Source organism: Benincasa hispida, chromosome 10 (assembly GCF_027475165.1).
Source record: "Benincasa hispida cultivar pf3 chromosome 10, pf3_genome.v1.1, whole genome shotgun sequence".
Classification (NCBI taxonomy): domain Eukaryota; kingdom Viridiplantae; phylum Streptophyta; class Magnoliopsida; order Cucurbitales; family Cucurbitaceae; genus Benincasa; species Benincasa hispida.
Genome location: NC_143487.1, coordinates 33,021,286 through 33,043,102, shown reverse-complemented (window position 1 = coordinate 33,043,102; position 21,817 = coordinate 33,021,286).

The window sequence follows — 21,817 nt, the reverse complement described above, 5'->3', positions numbered from 1 at the left end:
TCCAATAACAAATAAATAGAAGAAAGAATAAACCAACTATTATTACAGTCTCATCCGAAGTTAGAGAATGCAACTATATTCATAAAAATGAAGCGTCCATACATAATAATTTACATAAAGATTAACTAAAACAAAGTGAATATTTGTTGACAAATTATTATTCGATGAGAGCGGAATAATGTGATTAATTTGTAGTTTTACACAATTTAATACCTAGAAAAAAAATATTACCAAACAGAATATGTGTATGTTGTAGTTAATTAGAGGAGATACAAATGAATTTTGAAATTATATCATGCGTCTTCTACGAATAATTCAATAAATCTTTTTCATGTCCAGGTATTTACCTTAACTAGTTAATTTGCCCTTAAATTATACAAGTCTATAAGTCAATTAGTTGTTAGACCAACCTAATAATCCAATTAGGCTATACTATTAGGCTTTGAGTTGAAATTTATATGTGTTTACATATAGATAATCCATCTTTATATGAGTTAATTAAAGCTATACAACCATTAGGCTTTGAGTTGAATTAAAATTCCAGAAAGAATAAATAAGATAGAATTTTATGTAAGAGAGAGAGAGAGAGACGCTTTTTTTTTACTAACTTCTTAAGTTATTTCTTGATTTAACTTTTACAACCAGAAAAAAATTGGAATGAGATTATAATATAGCTTCTTATTTCATATACTTCGTATTTCTCTTGTTTTACTCAGTTTATTAAATTACCCATTTGTATTATATAAAATTACTAAGGCGAGTACTTTTTCCCTTTTTAAGTTAAATAAATAAAGAACAAATATAAAACTAAATAAAATATATGAAAGTAAGACGTTTTAATATACTTAATTGTGCTTGTGGTACTATTATTTGATAAATTTGAAATACTTTTTAGATAGGTAAATGAATTTAAATTTATTTTTCTAAAATATTGAAATAAATATAAAAAAAGTCCGTAGAAGTTAGACCAATGTCAATTATATTTATAGTGTACATTTTTCGAGAAGAGAAAAGACAAACAGATAAATCGACAAAACATATATAAAACAAAAGAATGTTGTTGAATGGTTCAAGCAATGGCCTATATCCTTACTTCACAGGTAAACAAAAAAATTAGTTGTAATTTTATTAATTCCCTCTTCATAGTTTATGTTATTGTTTGTGTTGGCTAGTATTATTTTCTTTTATTTGTCTTCTTGGACTTCTTGTTCCTAGTGTATTGTGTGATTTGGGGGATCAATTTTTCTTTCCTTTTCTGTTGCAGATTTTACATTTTCTTTATGATGACTGTTATTATTCTTACCGATTTTGTATCCTTCCTTATGTGGATGATTAATGTATTTGCTGCCATTATTCTTGAGAGTTTGCTTTAGTAGTCGTAGTTGCATTTTTGTGAAGACTAACGAAGTTTGTGATATTGTTGAGAGTTTTGTCTTTACCTTCTGAACGTGTGCCAGAGAGATTACAAAGCATAGTTTATTGAAGATACTTGATTCATAAAATCTCTAGTGCGATACTTGTGGTATAAGATTTCTGGTTGAATGTTGTTCAATCGATAAATGAAAAGGGTTATTGAAACTGAAACAACTCACAAGAAAGTATTTGAAGAATGTATTGACTTGATAATTGCTTGATACAATACAGGCATTTATATACCTTTACAATATAAGAGGAGTTAGGCCCAGTGACAATGATGTCATCCACACATATGAAAAAGTTAATAGTAAAATCAAATTTATAATTAGGGCATAATTTAAGGGCATAAGTCAAGGAGGTGATCATATTTGGTGATTAAGAATGATGCTGGAATATCCTCTGATATCCTCCCTTAAATTGAAGATTGTAGAGAAGTCAAGAAGTTTGTCCTTGAGAGATAAGAAGGTTTGAGATGACAAGGACTTCGTAAGTAGATCTGCAAGTTGATTTTTGGATGAAATGAAGTGAAGATATCAAATGTTCTTGCAAATCACCTTTTTGCAAACAAAATGATAATCAATCTCAATATATTTAGTTCAAGCATGGAAGACAGGATTATTAGCCAGAAATATTATCGAAACATTATCACAATATAAAGTTGAAGGAGTATGCAACGAAACATGAAGATCACATAGGAGCTGCCGTATCCAGTAAAGATTTGCAATTGTTGTGGCAAGTGAATGATATTCTGCTTCTGTGGAAGAGCGAGATACTGTGGGTTGCTTTTTAGAAGACAAGAGATGGGGCTAGATCCAAGAAATGCAATGAACCCAGAAGTAGAGCGACAATTAGATGTGTCTCCTACACAATCAAAGTCACAAAAGGCCTTGAGAGACAAAGCAACTTTGCGAAAAATAATACCAAGTGTCTCAGTGCCACATAGATACCAAAGAATGCGCTTGACGACTAAAAAAAGAACAACAGTTGAGTTGCATAAACTGACTTACACGATTTACAGAAACGGCAATATCAGGACGATTAAATGTGAGGTACTATAAGGAGCCAACAAGCTGACAGGAAAGCTATGGATCATTAAATTGTGGTGCAGTGGCATAAGGATCAACTGTAGTAGACATGGTGTTGAACATGATTTTGGAGAAGACATGCGTGAAGTGTTAAGTAGATCAGTGAGATATTTAGCTTGATTGACAAAGATACCATCAGTCAAAGAGTGAATTTTGGGAACAAGAAAGTACTTTAAGAGGCTGAAATCAGATATATGAAATTCAAGGTTGAGATATATAAATGTTTCCTTGAGTCCATGGAGAAAAGCATTTTTTACATCTAATTGAGTTAAGAATCAATTTGAATAGCAAGAGCAAGAATTACTTTTATAGTTGGCTTCTTGACAACGGGTGTTGCATTCAATGTGGTTAACATAAACTGTTAAAGAATTGCCATGCATTGAACTAACTATGCGCCAAGTTGTAGTTAATCATGCACTGATCACAAGTTTTCTTATAGTTTGTCAAGTATAAACAAACTACAAGTTTCTTGGTGTGAGCCGAGCTCGAAAGCAAGGATTTATAACTACAAATGTCCGAAAAGTAATATGTATGTGGCAGGGACTAAAGTAATTGTAGTAAAGTCAAAAATCATTCAATTAAAGAAACTATGCGATGAAATTATCTAAACAGGCAGTGAACACTTCAAGTTTAATTCTGAGAAAATTTAGATAGAAAGCAGTTTTAACATTTGTAAAAAAATGTATGGAGAAGCAAGATTTAAGAGAGAAGTCTATGCCTAGTTCTGAAGTTTAACTTCAAGGGTAATCCAAGCTCGCAACATTCGTCATCGCACACCTCTTGGTCTGTGATGCATGAAAGATGTTGCGTTGAGCATAAGATTATGTCTATCTCTAGAAATACTTCTTATTTTGCTTAGTCAAATCCACAACTACTTACCCTCTCGAATAGTTAGTTATAGCTACTTGACTCAACGAGTGATCATAGGTAAGTATTTAATTAGTCATACATTAAGCAAACATGATTAACCCTTAAAGACTCAACTTAGTTCATAGCATTAAACTGCTCCCTTACCCTATTGAGATTAGTTACTTATGGTAAATTCAAAAGTGATGATAAAGATAGAAGAGATAATGGGAGTATACATGATGATATATAGATCAAAATAAAAGTGTTGTTTACAAAATGATTAATTTCTTAAGTACACAATGTAACACAACAATAAGATAAAAGAAAATGATGATAGGTCAGTTCTTAGCAATCTCTTGTATCAAACAGATGGAATGTCAAGGCTGTTGGTGAAAAAATGGTGGTATGGAGTGGAGAAGGCCTTCTCAAGCTCTTTCTCCAATGAAGTTCTAGCGGTAGTTGGAGGTGGTTTTTTAGAGTGAAGGATTCTCAAAGGAATGCTTGATTGTGCTCTTGCTCAGGATTATAGAATTCTCAAATAAAAAATCCAAATTCCTTGACATTGGCATCAAGGCTCTATTTATACAGCCATCTGCTAATGACTTCAGGGATCCCGCAATGATTAGTCACTATCCCTATCCAGGTATATGAAAATGTCAACATTGTTGTCATGGTCATCATTCTAAGTTATGGCAAAATATTCACTGGGATTACATCAAAGATCCCAGAGCATATGATCAACCGCTTTTTCTTCGGGTGTGAGCTCGGCACATGCGAATACTTCCTGCGATCAGCTGCGAAATATAGCACTATGGCGTAAATTAACTGATGATATGTAGTCAACAAAGATTTAATTGTACTTCAGCGTAAATATATTTTTAAGCATTAATTTCTAGTATTATTAACACATATTTTGCTTATCTAACCTCATTATTCTAAGAAAAAGGCTACAATAACTTATATTTCTACAAGTTATCACACCCCTAAATTTAGAATAATACTCAAACTTATAAGAAGTATATTCCTTAGTATATATTTTTAAGCATGAATTCCTAGTATTATTAGCGCATAATGCTCAAGCATATCTTATACTAAGGAAAGTCAAACTTATTCTACACCTCTAAGCTGCACTGACTTGCTTCTCAGAATGCTTTTTACTTGCACTCTTTTCTCAAGCCACATTATTCTCTTGGGCCCGGTCACTTCTTTAAAGAAATATTTTCTTAATTTCAATCCGGCAAACATTTGCTCAATAACCTTTTTCTTATTTCGAACATTTTTGTTGAAGGAACCAATTAAGGTTCGTGAGCGGAAGGGGGATCGGACCCAAATTCCAATTTTACATAATCATATAAAAACATAATGCATTTAATTTAAATTTTACAGCATGCTAATATGAAAAAGAGAAAAGAGAAATAAAGAGGAACTCACCCCTAAAGATCCGATCTTCAGTATAATTCTTCCTCCAAAATTGCAACGAACTCAAAACCCTAATTGGCTACCACCACGAAGGCTTCTCTTGTATTCTCTAGGATGAGAATCCAAGGAGTTATGGGTTCTTGGTATTTTGGAAGAGAGGAAAAATTAAGAGGAAGAGAATGAGAGAAAAACTTGAGAACTTTTCTCAGGGTTTTTCTTGCAGAGAGAGTTCTCTGTAAAATTCAAAATAGGGAAGAAGATGATAGTAACAACCTCTCTACATCACTTCCCACAAAAGCACGTAATTGAGAGAAAAAGTGGGAAGGAGTTGATTGAGAGAAAAAGTGGGAATTCCCTCCCAAAATAATTTTTAAAAATAAAATAAATAAAATAAAATTTATTTTAATAAAATAATAATATATATTTATATGATAACCACATTATCATATAATATATATTAAACTATATGTTATCTCAAATATAACATATAACCTATATTTTAATATTGTATCAAATACAATATAACATATAGTTTTCATTCTCTCATTAATCCACAATATTTAATGTAAATCCCGTTTATACTAAATTTAATTATATGAATACAATTCACATAATTAATATTTGAATCTATATTCAATTATTTATTTCCTCTCAAATAAAGTTTATATTATAATGTATCATTTACATTTTAGTAATTATATCATATATAATTAAATTAAATTATTTATATCACATATAATTAATTTCCTTAATTAATTTGAACAATTTAAACTAATCTAAAATTGATTTTCATTTAATCCCTGTAGAGCTACAGAAGGGACCTCATAGACCTATAGCTTGAAGCTCCGATGGTACTTGAATAATTAATTAAACTTCTTTAATTATATTATTCAACATCCATTAACTGTCAGGCACTTTACTAAAGATCGACAGCTGCACTCTTCGCACTACAGATATATTTCTGTGTTCATTGGATATAACCAGTCAACAGTGCGATGACCCTTCACAAATTGCTCGTAAGCACAGCTGGACCAAAATTACTGTTTTGCCCCTATAGTTACATCTAACTCCTTAAATACCATTGATCCCTTTAATGAACAATAAATCATAGTCCAACTATGACCAAGCCCCTCGGGCCAGGAAAGGGTGTGGCATCACATTATTCAAGCCCCAAAATCAGCTCTTAAGGGAACAATTTATCTACTTTCTCCGACGTTGGGGAAATAGTGAATATCGTCTTGTGTAGCTGTGTTCCTCGCTCTTCAATCAGACGAATCCCCAAAATGGTAGGTTGTTGATTCAACGATCAGGACACTCTCACCCATACAAATCAAAAGACCACCCTCATAAGCAGGAGTTCACAACTCACTTAGGATTTAGGTTATGTCATTTATGGTCATCCTAGTGAAATGTAAGTCTCAATTATGAATGGCGTTATATAATGAGACTAGTTATTTCGTGGTCCGATCTTATACAAACTTCTTTGTATAGAATACTCCCACTCACATGTCTCCACATGAATGATCGAGATCAGATCATTTGTAGTACTTACAACAATTGTAACAATTACAAAGCGACTCATACTCATAGTGTCACCACGATAAGGTATCCGGCCTTATCCATCTACTACAGACCATTTAGGTTATCACTTAAACATGATCCACCTGTACGTCTCTACATACATGTTTAAGCAACAGATGATAACCTTGGATGTTAGTTTATTGGTTTGTGGGTTTAATGCTACTAAATGTCAAATAAAGCATCTCATATTTTATTAAATAAATAAAAAGTTTGTACAATACAATTACAAACTACAGGACCCTACGAGATTTAGGACATCAACCCCAACAATCTCCCAATTGTCCTAAAGCTAGTGGAGTGTATAATATACATGTCATACTAATATACAAGTACACAAATCAATAAACTAGAGCATAAAACGCGGCCAATACAAAATCTTCCACTTTCTCTAGACTATATGTGGCCTGTCCCGTTGACTCATACTCTGCAGGTGACTCTCAAACACTTTAGTTGTGAGTGCCTTTGTAAATGGATCAACAATGTTGTGCTCCAAAGCTATCTACATAACGATCACATCCCCTCAATGCACAATCTTTCTGATGAGATAATACTTTTGCTCTAAATGCTTCCCGTATTTGTGACTCCAAGGCTCTTGGAAGTTAGCCACGGTACCACTGTTATCACAATAAAGGGTGATGGGCTTTGACATATATGGAACCACTTCCAGATCAGTCATGAATTTCCTAAGCCACAATCCTTCCTTAGTAGTTTCACAAGTCTCTACGTACTTAGCCTTCATGGTGGCATTAGAAATGCACTTTTGCTTAGTGCTCCTCTAGACTATTGCTCCTCCATTTAAAGTGAATACTAATCCTGATGTGGATTTTGTAGAATCCTTATTAGTCTGAAAATCAGAGTCTGTGTATCCTGTAAGGATCAAATCCTTAGAACCATACACGAACATGTAGTTCCTCATTCTCTATAGATACTTAAGAATGTTCTTAACGGTGGTATAGTGATCAGATTCTGGATTAGATTGATATCTACTGACTATCTCCACTGCATAGCAGATGTCAGGTCTAGTATATAACATCGCATACATCAGGCTGCCAACAACCGATGCATAGACGATTCGTCTCATTTCCTCGACTTCTTGAGATGTCTTAGGACACTGTTCCTTCGACAATATAACTCCATACCTGAAAGGGAGTATTCTACATCGAAAATGTTAGGAATGTTCTAGAACTCGCAGTTTGTATTAAACATTCTATTTATCAATAAAATATTAGTGAGTAATTTATTCAATAAAGTTGTTGATTTTACATTCTATTATGAAAATCCAATAAACATATCCATAGCTATAGGGTGAATACTTTAACTTTATGTGATGACATAACAGGATCAAGTTAATAGTATATAGCCTAAATGGTCTAATAAATATATTGATAAAATTGGGTATCTCATCCTAGTAACACTATTGGATGTGGACCATTTTGAGGTAATACAAATGATGTGATCCACAGATCATTCATATAGAGATATGTAAGTGGGGGCATCCTATGCAATGAGTTTGCATATAGACTGGACCACGAAAATAGTCACTTTTCTTTATAACGACCGTTTACTGTTAAAACTGACTATTTCATTATTAAGTAACCTAGGTTAACTCGATCTTAATCCTAAGCTAGCTATGAACTTCTTTTGTTCAAGATTATCCTTTGATCTGCATGGGTGACAGTAGTCTAACAGCACTGCTCAATAAGCCTTCCATTTTGGGGATAAGACCAGATGAATAGTTGGGGACATAGCCCTACAATATGGAATTCGCTTCTACCTTATTTAGGATTAGCAAATAGGTTGTTCTTTTAAGTACTGATTCCAGGTCTTGAACAATCGGGGCCCCGCCTTCTCTTGATAGAGAAATTACTTGATTCATAGGTATTATGAATCAAAATTGTTCATTAGAGGGTCAGTAGAAACTTAAGAAACGAGATGTATTCATAGGGGTAAAACAGTGATCTTGACCCAGCTGTGATTACGAACAACCTGTGAAAGATCGACTTACTAATCATGGTTATATCAAGTAGACATAATATATCTACAGTGAGGGAAGTTCAACTATGGGGTTTAGTGGAGTGACCCATTAGTTAATAAATTGGGGGGTTAATTCAGTGTAATGAGTTTAGCCAATTAATCTTGGTTCGTTGGAGCCCATGATCTGTAGGTCTGCAAGGTCCTCCTACTAGCTCGTAAATGGATTAGCTTTAGAGTAACATGATAAGTTAATTTGAAACGTTCAAATTAGAACTAACGGAATAAGAAAATTTATATTTAAATATGATTTAAATATATAAAGTTGGATTTGTGTAAAATTAATTTAATATTTGATATTAAATTAATTAGAATTAATTGAATTGTTTAAATAATTATTTATTAAATAAAATTAATTTATGAAATTAATTTTACAAAAATAATAATATTTTCAATTTTTAAAATCAAATTGATTATTAAATCGTTTGATGAAAAATTGGAAAATTGGAAAATTTACACAAAATGGAAAGATGGATCTTTCCATTAACTCTTCAACTAGCTCACACAAAACCCATTTTCATTTAGCTTCAATAACTCCAAGCATGACCTACATCTCATGCAGTTTGCATGATAGCCTACAATAAATAAAGAAGATTGGAGTGGAATTGAGACATGCATTCAAAGAATTTTTACAAAAAAATTTGGGCTAAAGAAACTGTTCTTCAAAAGGATTGTAGCAGTGAACTTCTCTCCAAGTTTTCTTTCGTTCAAGTTGTTCTTGAGTCCCACAACTCATTCTAAAGCTCCAAGAATATAATGGGGAAGATCTTGAAGTGGTTCACAGTAAATTTCGGAGAAGATAATAGTTGAGAGTTCTACAAAGGTATAGCTTCAAACCCTCTTATGTTAGATGGGTATGCTTCAGTTTCTGCCAAAATTAATGAATTAGAGTGCTTATTGATCCTTGTTCCTTTCGTTGCATGCTGATATACCCTTACAATTGGTATTAGAGCATCATTTAAGCACTCAATTTGGTTTAATTTTGGTGTGGTGGGTGTTTTTCATGAGTTATATGAACATGGTGCACTTATATGGTTTTCTCAGTTTTGGCATTTAATTTCTCTTTAATTTATTGATTAAATTTGTAATTGGTTCTTGATTCATGAGCTTATATGTGTTATCAAAAGTCTGTAATTTATTTGGAGTCATTAGAGTTGAAATTAAGATGTAATTGAAGAAACAAATGAAGAAGGTCAAGTTGCATTCCAGTTTTTCAGCTTCTGTTCAAATATCTTCGTTGAGGTGTAGACTCTAAATGATCATGTAGCAACCGGTACTATACGATAGCACTAACTGATCGTGTAGCTTTGTGCGGGCACTCAACGATGTCAACAGACGCTAAACGTTAGCACTACACGATCGTGTAGCTCTGCCCAACACTAGACGATGACGATCGCACTAGACGATGACGATACACAATAATTGGCAGACGCTAGGTGATCGTGTAGCTCTACCCGGCACTAGACGATGACGATCGCACTAGATGATGGAGGTACACGATAGTTGCAAGGCGATGGCGATCGTGTAGCTCTGCCTGGCACTAGACGATAGACATCAGTGTTACATGATAAGTCTTAGTGAGATTTCGAGCTTGGACCGAGAGCAGCCGGTTCGACCAGTTTTCTCGTGGTCCTGTCCGGTTCAACCTCAAAAGGTTTTCGGCTAGTACAGTTCAGAGTTTTCCATTCTGGCTCAAATTGTTTGGGCTCGGTTTGGAGTGGTTCGAGTGGTTCAAAAGCGGTTTTGAAGTTGTTTTATAATAATTAGGCATTTGTTTGCTTGTTTATGCCAAAACTAAAATCATATCAGTTTGTGTTTAATTGTTTATGCATGTGATGTATGTAATAATTAAATAAATCATGTATATGCATACAGTATGCCATGTAGATTTAAAACCCCACCATAGGAAGTATGTTACATGCATTGAAAGTATGTTATAAAATGTTATAATATATAGTATGCAAGTTAAAGTTCTTTTATTTAATATAACTGTTATATTAGATATTGAATACCTTTGTTGTATGTTGTGGATGTTTAGCATGTCTAAATTGTTGTACGCTGTTAGAAAATTGGGTTAAACATTTAAAATCTATAACAAAGAACAGTTGCATGCTCACTTAGGTTAACAACTAGTTTTAATCGTTAAAATAGATTGTTACCTTATAAAATTTGGTTATAGACTCAAATCGGTTCATAAACCTGTCTAAGGCTGGGGTACTTAAGTTGATGGTCTACAGAACACCTCCTACCTGGGGATTATGACCGAAAGATTGAGCGTTGTTAACTGATTTTATGAGCTTGCGTGAGCGGTGTGAGGTTTAAAAATGGTTTAAATACTTAGACATCATAAGGTTATATCCAAATATTATTGTTATACTTGACTTAGGTTGTTTAAATTTAGCCATTTTGTACCTAATTAAATACCCAAACATATAGAACACTTTAGTGGGAGATTAACACTATATTCGATATATAGTTATTAGCTCTCACGTCCTCAAGAGTTCACACCGTGAGATCCATGCTCAGCTTCGTGTCGCTTTTACTGCGACTACTCTATTCGGAAAGTGTTTGCATGGGTCAATAACAAGGTGAATGAGGGAAGTAGTTCATAGTAAGTGGGTGAAGGAAATGTGTCAATATTGTCCTACGGTCTCCTCCATTAGTTTGAATCGTGAGATTCCTATGTTGCACCTACTATCGTTTTTAGGCGGCACTAGCTAGTCTTTAACCACGATGATCCCCTTGGAGGGTTGTAACATAGGATTCGGAACAATCCAGGCTTCAGTAAAATAAACAGGGTTTTATAGTTCCGTCTTGGGTATTGTCTTTTATTTCGGGGGCATATTCATACTGTTCTATAAGATCTGAAAATGGCGAGTCACACTTACAAGAATTATTAATTGTTAGTAAAGATCTTGGCCAAAAATGATAACCAAAAGAACTATAGAAGTAAAGAGTTAGTCTAATATAGTATTTGGTCAAGAATTGTCTTGCTTCAGTGAAGGAATTCTTGACTGCCCCTCGGTAGCAATTGTTCTAAATCACTAAAGTATTGTTGCAAATAGATAAAGATTTATTGGGTACTTTACTATTTTGCTAAAAATGGATTTAGATGCATAATTATTTAATAGAATTTGGAACAATTATTCAGCAATGTCAAATTCAATCATACAATTGCTAGCTTCCGATAAATCTAACGGTGAAGGATATTCAAACTGGAAATCCAACATCAATACAATGTTAGTTGTGGATGATTTAAGGTTTGTGTTGACGGAGGACTGGTTCCCAATACAACAGCAAACCGAAATGTTTGGGACATCTATGATAGGTGGGTAAGGGCTAATGAGAAAGCTCGGGCCTACATCTTAGCAAGTATATCTGATGTACTTAATAAGAAACATGAGGTTATGCCCACCGCTCATGAGATAATGGCATCGCTTCAGGAGATCTTCGGGCAACCTTCATCCTCTGTTCGACATGAAGCCATTAAGTATGTCTACGTTACTTGCATGAAAGATGGAACCAACGTTAGAGAACATGTTCTCGATATGATGGTCTATTTTAATGTTGTTGAGGCTCATGGGGTGATGATAAATGAAACGAGTCAAGTATGATAATGGAATCTCTCCCAGAGAGTTATCTGCCATTCAGAACCAATGCTGTTATGAACAAAATTACTTATAATCTGACCATGTTGTTGAACGAGTTACAGATATATCAGTCGATGATGAAATTGAAGGAGAAAGAAATAAATGTTATTTCTAAACCTAAAAAGTTTTTTAAAGGGTCTACGTCTGGAACAAAACCCACTGATAACAAGAAGTCTATTTCTTCTTCTTCGAAAGACAAATCCATACAAATGAAGAAGAAAGGAAAAGGGAAAAAGAAAACCACCGTTAAGAAAAACAGAAACAAAAACAAAACTCCTAAAGGAAAATGTTTCCATTGCGGAGAAGATGGGCAATGGAAGCGTAATTGTCCAAAGTATTTGGCTAAAAAGAAAGCGGAAAAGGCGAAACAAGGTAAATCTGATTTACTAGTAGTTGAAACATGTCTAGTGGAGAATACTCACCTTACCTGAATATTGGATTCAAGCGCCGCTAATCATGTTTTCATTTTTCTATAGAAAACTAGTTCTTGGAGAAAACTTTCTAAATAGGAAATGACTTTCAAGGTGGGAACGGGTGAAGTCATTTTAGCTCATGCAGTGGGAGATGTCAAGCTATATTTTGGAGTGTCTTTTATCTTACTTAGGAATGTATATTATGTACCTAAGATGAAAAGAAACTTGATCTCCATTTCTTGTCTGCTAGAAAATATGTACATAATATCTTTTAAATCTAATGAAGTATTTATTTATTCAAGAGGTGTTCATATTTGTTCTGCTAGACTCGAAAATAACTTGTACATATTAAAACCAACTGAAGCAAAGGTCATTCTAAATATAGAGATGTTTAAAACGGTCGAGACTCAAAATAAGAAACGAAAAAATTTCTCCTAACGCCTATCTTTGGCACCTCAGACTTGGTCATATTAATCTCAACAGGATTGAGAGATTGGTAAAAGCGGTCATCTAAATAAGTTAGAAGATAGTTCTTTACCTTCATGTGAATCATGTCTTGAGAGAAAAATGACAAATGTCTTCGTGCCAAAGAGCCTCTCGAACTTATACATTCAGACTTATGTGGTCCAATGAATATAACAGCACGAGGAGGCTATCAGTGTTTCGTCAATTTTATTGATGATTACTCTATATATGGCTACATTTACTTAATCAATCATAAGTCTGAAACTCTTGAAAAGTTCAAAGAATTTAAGACTGACACAAAAAATTTGTAAAGTAAAGGAATTAAAACATTTCGATCTGATCAAGGTGGTGAGTATATGGATTTACAATTCCATAACTATCTAGTAGACCATGGAATTCAATCTGAGCTCGCAACACCTAAAACACCACAACAAAACGGTGTTGCAGAAAGGAGAAATCGAACCTTGTTAGACATGGTCTGATCAATGATGAGTTATCCTCAGTTACCTCAATCTTTTTAGGGATATGCAGTATAGACTGCACTATTTATTCTAAACGTTGTTCCTTCAAAAAGTGTTTCGGAAACACCATATGAATTATGGAAAGGACGCAGAACTAGTTTATCTGGGGTTGTTCATCACATGTGTTGGTACAAAACCCTAAGAAATTGGAAACACGTTCGAAATTATGCCTTTTTGTAGGATACCCAAAAAAACAAAAGGATGATTGTTTTATGATCTCCAAGAAGACAGAGTATTTGTTTCGACAAATGCTATATTCTTGGAAGAATATCATATAAAAAATCATCTACCTCGCAGTAAACTAATATGGCAAGAAATGACCAGAGATACTATAGAAATATCAACAAGAGGTGTTGATCAAGCTAATCCATCAATAATTGTTGTTGTCCTGTCACGTCCATCCCAAGAGTTGAGGATGCCTCAGCGTAGTGGGAGGGTTATTCAATAACCTGAATGCTATATGGGTTTAACAGAAACTCAAAACATCATACAGGATGATGGTTTAGAAGATCCATTAACCTTTAAAAAGGCAATGGACGATGTTGACAGGGAATAGTGGATAAAAGCCATGGATGTTGAAATGGAGCCTATGTACTTCAACTCTATTTGGGAACTTGTAGATCAACAACATGGGGTTACACCTATAGGTTGCAAATGGATTTATAAGAGGAAACAAAAACAAACTAGCAAGGTGCAAACCTATAAAGCTAGACTCGTGGCAAAAGGTTTTACCCAAAAAGAAGAAGTTGATTATGAAGAAACTTTTTCTCCCGTTGCCATGATAAAGTCAATAAGAATACTTCTTTCCATTGCCACATATTCTAACTATGAAATATGAAAAAATGGATGTCAAGAGAGCTTTTCTAAACGGCTATCTTGATGAAAGTATTTTTATGTCTCAATCAGAAAGGTTCATTGAAAAAAGACAGGAATAGAAAGTCTGTAAGCTTAAACGATCCATTTATCGATTGAAACAAGCATCAAGATCCTGGAACATAAGATTTGATATTGCGATCAAATCTTATAGCTTTGAACAGAATGTTGACAAACCTTGTGTATACAAGAAGATAGTCAACAAGACTGTAGCATTCTTAGTTCTTTATTTGATGATATCTTACTCATTGGGAATGAGACAAGTTTCCTTACTGACATAAAGAAATGGTTAGCAACAAAATTCCAAATGAAATATTTGGGTGATGCTCAATACGTTCTAGGAATATAGATCTTTCAGAATCGAAAGAATAGAACTCTAGCACTATCTCAGGCATTTTATATTGACAAGATGTTGTCAAAATATAATATGCAAAATTCCAAAAGAGGTATATTACCTTTTAGACATGGAATTCATTTGTCAAAGGAACAGTGTCCTAAGACACCTCAAGATGTTGAGGAAATGACAAGAATTCCAAATGCATCTGCAGTTGGGAGTTTGATGTACGCAATGTTATGTACATGCCCTAACATATGCTTTGCAGTTGGAATCGTCAACAGGTTCCAATCCAATCCAGAACACAGTCTGGACTGCTGTCAAAAACATCCTTAAGTATCTAAGGAAAACGAGGGACTATATGCTTGTGTACGGACCTAAGGATTTGATCCTTACAGGATACACTAATTCTGATTTCCAGACTGAGGTAGATTTAAGGAAATCTACTTCAGGATCAGTTTTCACTCTCAATGGAGGAGCTATAGTTTAGAAAAGCATTAAGAAAATTTGTATCGTGACTCCACAATGGAAGCAAAACATGTGGCTGCATGTGAAGCTGCTAAAGAAGCAGTATGGCTATGCAAATTCTTGGCTGATTTGGAAGTAGTTCCAGATATGCACCTACCTATCACACTGTATTATGACAAAAGTGGTGTTATTGCCAACTCAAAAGAACCAATGTGTCACAACACATGGAAAACATATTGAGAGAAAGTACAATCTCATCATAGAGATAGTACACGAGGAGATGTGATTGTCAAAAAGATAGCCTCTGAAGACAACCTTACTAATCCATTTACAAAGGCCCTCTCGACTAAAGTGTTCGAGGGCCACTTGGTTTGACTAGGACTCCGAGTAGAGTAATCTAAGGCAAGTGAGAGAATATCTATGGTATTAGAGATGCTCTGGTTATTGTATTTTTCCTTTATGTTTCTCAACATTATATTGTATATATTTGTTCTCACTGGAGTTTTAGTCCAACTGGGAGATTGTTGAGAATGTCCTAGAACTCGCAGTTCGTGTTAAACATTTTATTTATCAATAAAATATTATTGAGTAACTTATTCAATAAAGTTGTTGATTTTTCATTCTATTATGAAAATCCAATAAACATTTCGAGTGGCTAAGTTTATACGATAGGCTGCCATTTACTAAACGATCGAGCACATCATCTATACGATAGACAGCTTCCTATCTCCCACTTGCTCGATCATCTACACGATCATTGTCCTCCAGTCTCTTCCTCAAGCCAAGATCATACACAGCCCACAACTCCTGGATTCTTACACCGAGAATACCAAGGTAACCATTGTGGTGGTATCCTCACTCACTTCGTGAATTGAGTGTGACTCGATTGAGTTCGAGGAGTTATTGGTCGTTCGTTATGTTTGTGCTATTAATCGTATTGTTCCAATCGTTGCGTTCGTGTGCTGCTGTTTGGACGCATTGGGAGATTATTCGAGGGATTCTTGAAGAATGTTTCTTCAAAGGTACGCATACTTTATCCCTTGAATTCTATCTTAGCATGCTATAATTTTATTTTGTGCATGACCTGTTAGTTTCCATTCTTGTACTGTAATTGTTTATGTTCAACTCGAATGGAATTTGGAATGATCTCTTCCGCTGCTCATCGAAATCCTCATGCTTGATTTCCTTCAGTAATAACGATAGCTTTTAGAAAAACTCCAAATTTACAAGACGTCAGAAAGAGAACGAAAGAGGTGGTAGAAGTTCTTAGATCACGAAAGATCGAAGCTTTAGATGCAGAGAATGTGAAAGCTTTGGTCACTTTCAAGTCGAATGTCCTAATTATCTCAAGAGACAGAATAAAGGGTATTTTACCACCTTATCTAATGAAGAACCAGAGTTTTGTAATGAATCTGATGATGAACTCCAAGCATTATTAGGGAGTATTTTTCTCAAAGTTTCTGATGAAAAAGGATCATCAAAGGAAGAATTAAAGATTGCGGGATCTACCACTAATTCAATAGATAAACTATCTTTTGAAGATCTTTATCAAAGATTGATAGAAGATTCTCATATGCTGGTTGCTTAGAAGGAATGAATTAAGAAGTTGATTAAAGATATCATTGCATGATGAGCATTGTATCTGAATTGAAGAAAGAAATAAGATGTGCAAAAGTGGAATTGGAATCAATATCAAAATCTATAAGAATGCTAAACTCTAGCACAAATGATCTTAATCAAATCTTGTCGAAAAGGAAACAAATATCTGACAAGCGTAGGGTTGGATTTAATTATTATGAGAAGCATATGAGTAAAGGTGCTTCAAACCTATACTCTTTACTCCTAGTCAAAATTGTCACGTGTTGAATGTCATCCCAGAGGCATGTCCAAAGACATCTCACCTCAATAGTAATTATAATCAATAGAGGTGGATCCATCACCACTGTGGAAAAGAGGGTCATATTTGACCTTTCTGTTTTCGTCTTTATGAAATATTTTTACAACAAACTCGATGGAGAAATTTTGTTTCCCCTAATATTACTCAAAAAGTGCCTGAACAGAGACTTGAATAAGGGTGAAAAATATTGAATCTAAACGACTCCGCTGCAATGGATGACAGAGGGTTCATAGTAGTTAAAGCACTAGAGTGATCCTGTAGTCGGAAAAGGCCTATAAGTGCCTACTACTACACCACACTACACTTGGCCTTGGTCTCTTATTTCCATATAAAGGACACAACGTGGCAGTTACATCTTTCCGTTTGTCTTCTAAAAAAAACTAGTACTTTGACAATGGGTGCTCTCAACGTATGACTGGAGAAAAATCATACATTATGAATCTGAATCCCTACAGACATGAACATATTACATTAGATGGTGGAGCAAAAGGAAACGTTCTTCGTAAAGGAAAAATGGTGTGTCATGGTCTCCCAAAGTTAGAAGATGCCATGCTTGTAAAAGGTTTGACACAAACCTAATCAGCATCAGTCAATTGTTGTAAATTTTTCTAAAGATCAATGTATGATGAAAGATAAAGACAATGTCTTCATTATGTTAGGTACACGTTCTTCAGATAATTGTTATCTCTGAACTCTTAATGTTGTTTCCAATGTCTATCACATTGCTAGGAACATTGAAGCTAACATATGGCACAAGCAACTTAGGCATGTTAGTCTTTGCACTGTCAAGAAGGTTGTTGCTGAAAAGCCTATCCTTGGAATACCTTCCTTGACTATAGATAGTGATATTGTATGCAACAACTGTATGGCAAGTAAGTAGATTAAAGTTGCTCACAAGAAACTATCTCATTGTATGATTGATTGTGTGTTCGAATTACTTCATATGGACTTAATGGGTCTCATGTAAATGGAAAGTTTTAAGGCAAGCGATATGCTTTTGTCTGCATCGATTATTTCTCTCGCTATACGTGGGTTCTATTTATCCATGAGAAATCAGACAATTTTCATGTATGTCAAACTTTATGCCTTCAGTTGTAGCACAACAAAAGTAGACATATTATTCGGATTCACACTAATATTTGAAAAATCTCCATTTGCTAATTTCTACACTTCATAGGGAATTCATCATGAATTATTTTCTCCTATTACACGCCAACAAAATGAGATTGTTAAGCGAAAGATCCGTACCTTACAAGAAATGGCTTGTGCCATGCTACATGCCAAGAAACTTCATCTTCACTTTTCGGTTGAAGCTCTTAATACCGCCTGTTACATTCACAATGGCATTGCTTTTCACCCTAACACTATCTGAAATAACTCTTATCAAAGAGAACCCATGAGCGGAAGCACGATCGATCTAAATTCATTGTGACAGAATTACAAGCATTCATAAACATACAAACTAGTTATGCATTTTTAATAAAATCACGGCATGCTTTAGAAATTAAATACAAAAGGAGTGACAGACTTACCTTTGAAGAACTCTTCTTCTATAGATCTCTCATTCTTACCCAGATTGTCTACCCAATTGTCCAGTAGTCATGAACAAATTTCTCCATTACCACTCATTAACCTTGGTATTCTCGGAGTGAGAATCCATGAGCTGTGGGCTCTGTTATGAATTTAGTAGAGAGTTGGAGGATACAACAATCGAACTCAACAACCAAGCAAGTGGGAGAGTATAGTGTCTATTGTACATACTTTATGCTTGATCGTTTAGTGTCACAGCAGGTACACAATCGTTTAGGAAAAATAGGGTTGATCGTTTACGCAATCGTTTAGTGAAGTTCGTTTGCCACGTGATCGTTTAGTAAAAATCTACACAATCGTTTAAAGAATGGCGTGTGTACACGATCGTTTAGACAAACACTTGAAGGCTATCGTGTTGTCTCTCGTGAGCTAAACGATTGGCTGTGTACTCAAATTAAGCGATGATTTACAAAATGAAAACATTTTTCATTTTATTCTTTAGTTATGAAAACTAAATAAAACCTCTCACTTTCACACGGTTAAAGGAGAAACCACTCAAAATTATCTCATAATTGTTTTAATTATAAATAAATATAAAAACTAACTTATCATATTATATTTATAACCTATAGTTTTAATATCACATCAAATGTAACATTTAAACCATAGTCCTTTTCTCCTTTGCTTGATATAAATCATACTAATATCATATTCCTTCAATTAATGTATCTCATACATCAAGTCAACTATATGACATATAATTGAACTAGTTTAATTATATCATATATAATCAAACTCCCTCTTGTCAATTTGAACACTTCAAACTGACCCAAAAACTTATTCTCAACTTGAATCCATTGAGCTACCAAGGGGACCTTATGGACTTGTAGCTCGAAGCTCCAATGGTACGTGAATAGCTGACTAAACTCTTTAGTCATGAGATCTACCATCCGTTAACTGTCGGACAATCCACTAAAGACCGACGGCTGCACTCTTCTCACTAAAGATATATTTTTGTGTCTATCAGATATAACCAGTCAATAGTACGATAACCCTTCACAGATGCTCGTAAGTACAGCTGGGCCAATTTATTGTTTTTCCCCTGTAGTTACATTTATCTCCTTAAGTACCACTAATCCCTCTAATAAACAATACATCATAGTCCTACTATGAGTGGACACCTCTCGGGCCATTAGAAGGTATGTGGTGCCACATTGTTCAAGCCCCAGAATCAGCCCTTAAAGGAGCAATCTATCTACTTACCTCTACTTCGAGGAAAGAGTGAATTCCATCTTGTGTAGCTGAGTTCCCAGCTCCTCAATCAGATGAATCTCCAAAGTGGTCGATTTGAGTTGGTAATCTGGCCACTCGCACCCATGGAAATCAAAGGACTACCCTCAAAAGCAGGAATTCCCAACTCACTTAGGATTAAGGTCATGTTACCTATGGTCATCCTAGTGAAATGAAGTCTCTGTTATGAACGGCATTATATAATGAGACTAAACACTTTGTGGTTTGGTTTTATATAAACTCCTTTATATAGGACACCCTCGCTCGCATGTCTCCACATGAATGATCAAGATCATACCATCTATAGCATGTCACAACACTCGTAACTATCTACAAATCGGGTCATATTCGTAGTGTCACCAGGATAAGATTTCCCTCCTATATCCATATACTACAGACTATTAAGGTTATCACTTAAGGCATGATCCACTTCTATGTCTCTACATGCATGCTTAAGTTACAACAACAACTAAGGATCATAGACAATAGTGAAGAAAATATCTCATATTATTACATCACAAGCGTTTGTTCATACAGGTGTTTACAAACTATAGGACCCTACGAGAGTTTAGGGCATCAACCCTAACAATCTCTCACTCGTTCTAAAGTAAGTGGATGTACAAGATTATAAAAAGTACAAAACAATAAACTAGGGCACTAAGGCCTAGTACAAAAATCTCTCACTTGCCCTAGTCCGACCGTAAGGGGGTCCGTAGACCCATGCTCTGAAGGTGACCCTCAAAAATGGGTTAGCAACGTTGTGCTCCGAAGCGATCTTCGTGACTATCACATCCCCTCGATGCACTATCTCGCGGATGAGATGATACTTCCGCTCTATATATTTGTCGCGCTTGTCACTCCTAGGCTCCCTGGAGTTTGCCACAGCACCACTTTTATCATAATAAAGGGTGATGAGCCTATACATGTCTAGAAAAACTTCCAGATCAATTAGAAACATCCTGAGCCAAACGGCCTCCTTAGCAGCTTCATAAGCCGCTACATACTTGGTCTCCATCATGGAGTTGGTGATGTATCCCTGCTTAGTGCTTTGCCACACTACAGCTCCTCCGTTTAGAGTGAACACTGAGCCTGAAGTGGATTTCCGAGAATCCTTATCAGTCTAAAAGTTAGAATTTGTGTATTCAGTTAGGATTAAATCCTTAGATCCATACACGAGCATATAGTCCCTCATTCTCCAAAGATAATTGAGGATGTTCTTGATTGCGGTCCAGTGATCTTGTCCTGGATTAGACTGATATCTTCTAACTATCCCACAGCATAGCAGATGTTTGGTCCAGTACATAACATCGCATACATCAAACTGCCAATGGCAGATACATAGGGGACCCATCTCATCTCTTCATCCTCTTGAGGTTGCCTAGGACACATTTCCTTAGACAATGTAACTCCATGCCGAAAAGGCAGTAGGCCCCTTTTTAAAGTTCTGCATCGAGTACTTGAGCAACATCTTGTCAATGTACGATGCCTGAGACAATGCTAGCACTTTGTTCTTTCGATCCCAAAAGATCTGAATACCTAGAACAAACTGAGCCTCTCCCAAAGCTTTCATTTGGAATTAGGTCGCTAGTCAGTTCTTAACTGATTTCAATAGACCTACATCATTCCCAATGAGTAGAATATCGTCTACATACAACACTAGGAAAGCTACTGAACTATTGATTATTTTCTTGTATACACAAGGTTCATCAACATTTTGTTCAAAACCATACGATTTGATCGCAGTATCAAAATGTTCCAAGATCGAGACGCCTGTTTCAACCAATAAATGGACTGATTCAGTTTGCAAATTTTTTGCTCTTGACCTTGGGCTATAAATCCCTCGGGCTGCACCATATAAATGGTCTCTCAAGATTACCATTTAGAAAGGCAATCTTGATGCCCATTTGCCATATCACATAGCCATAATATGAGGCAATGGATAGGAAGATGCGGATAGACTTTAACATGGCAATAGGCAAGAAAGTCTCCTCATAG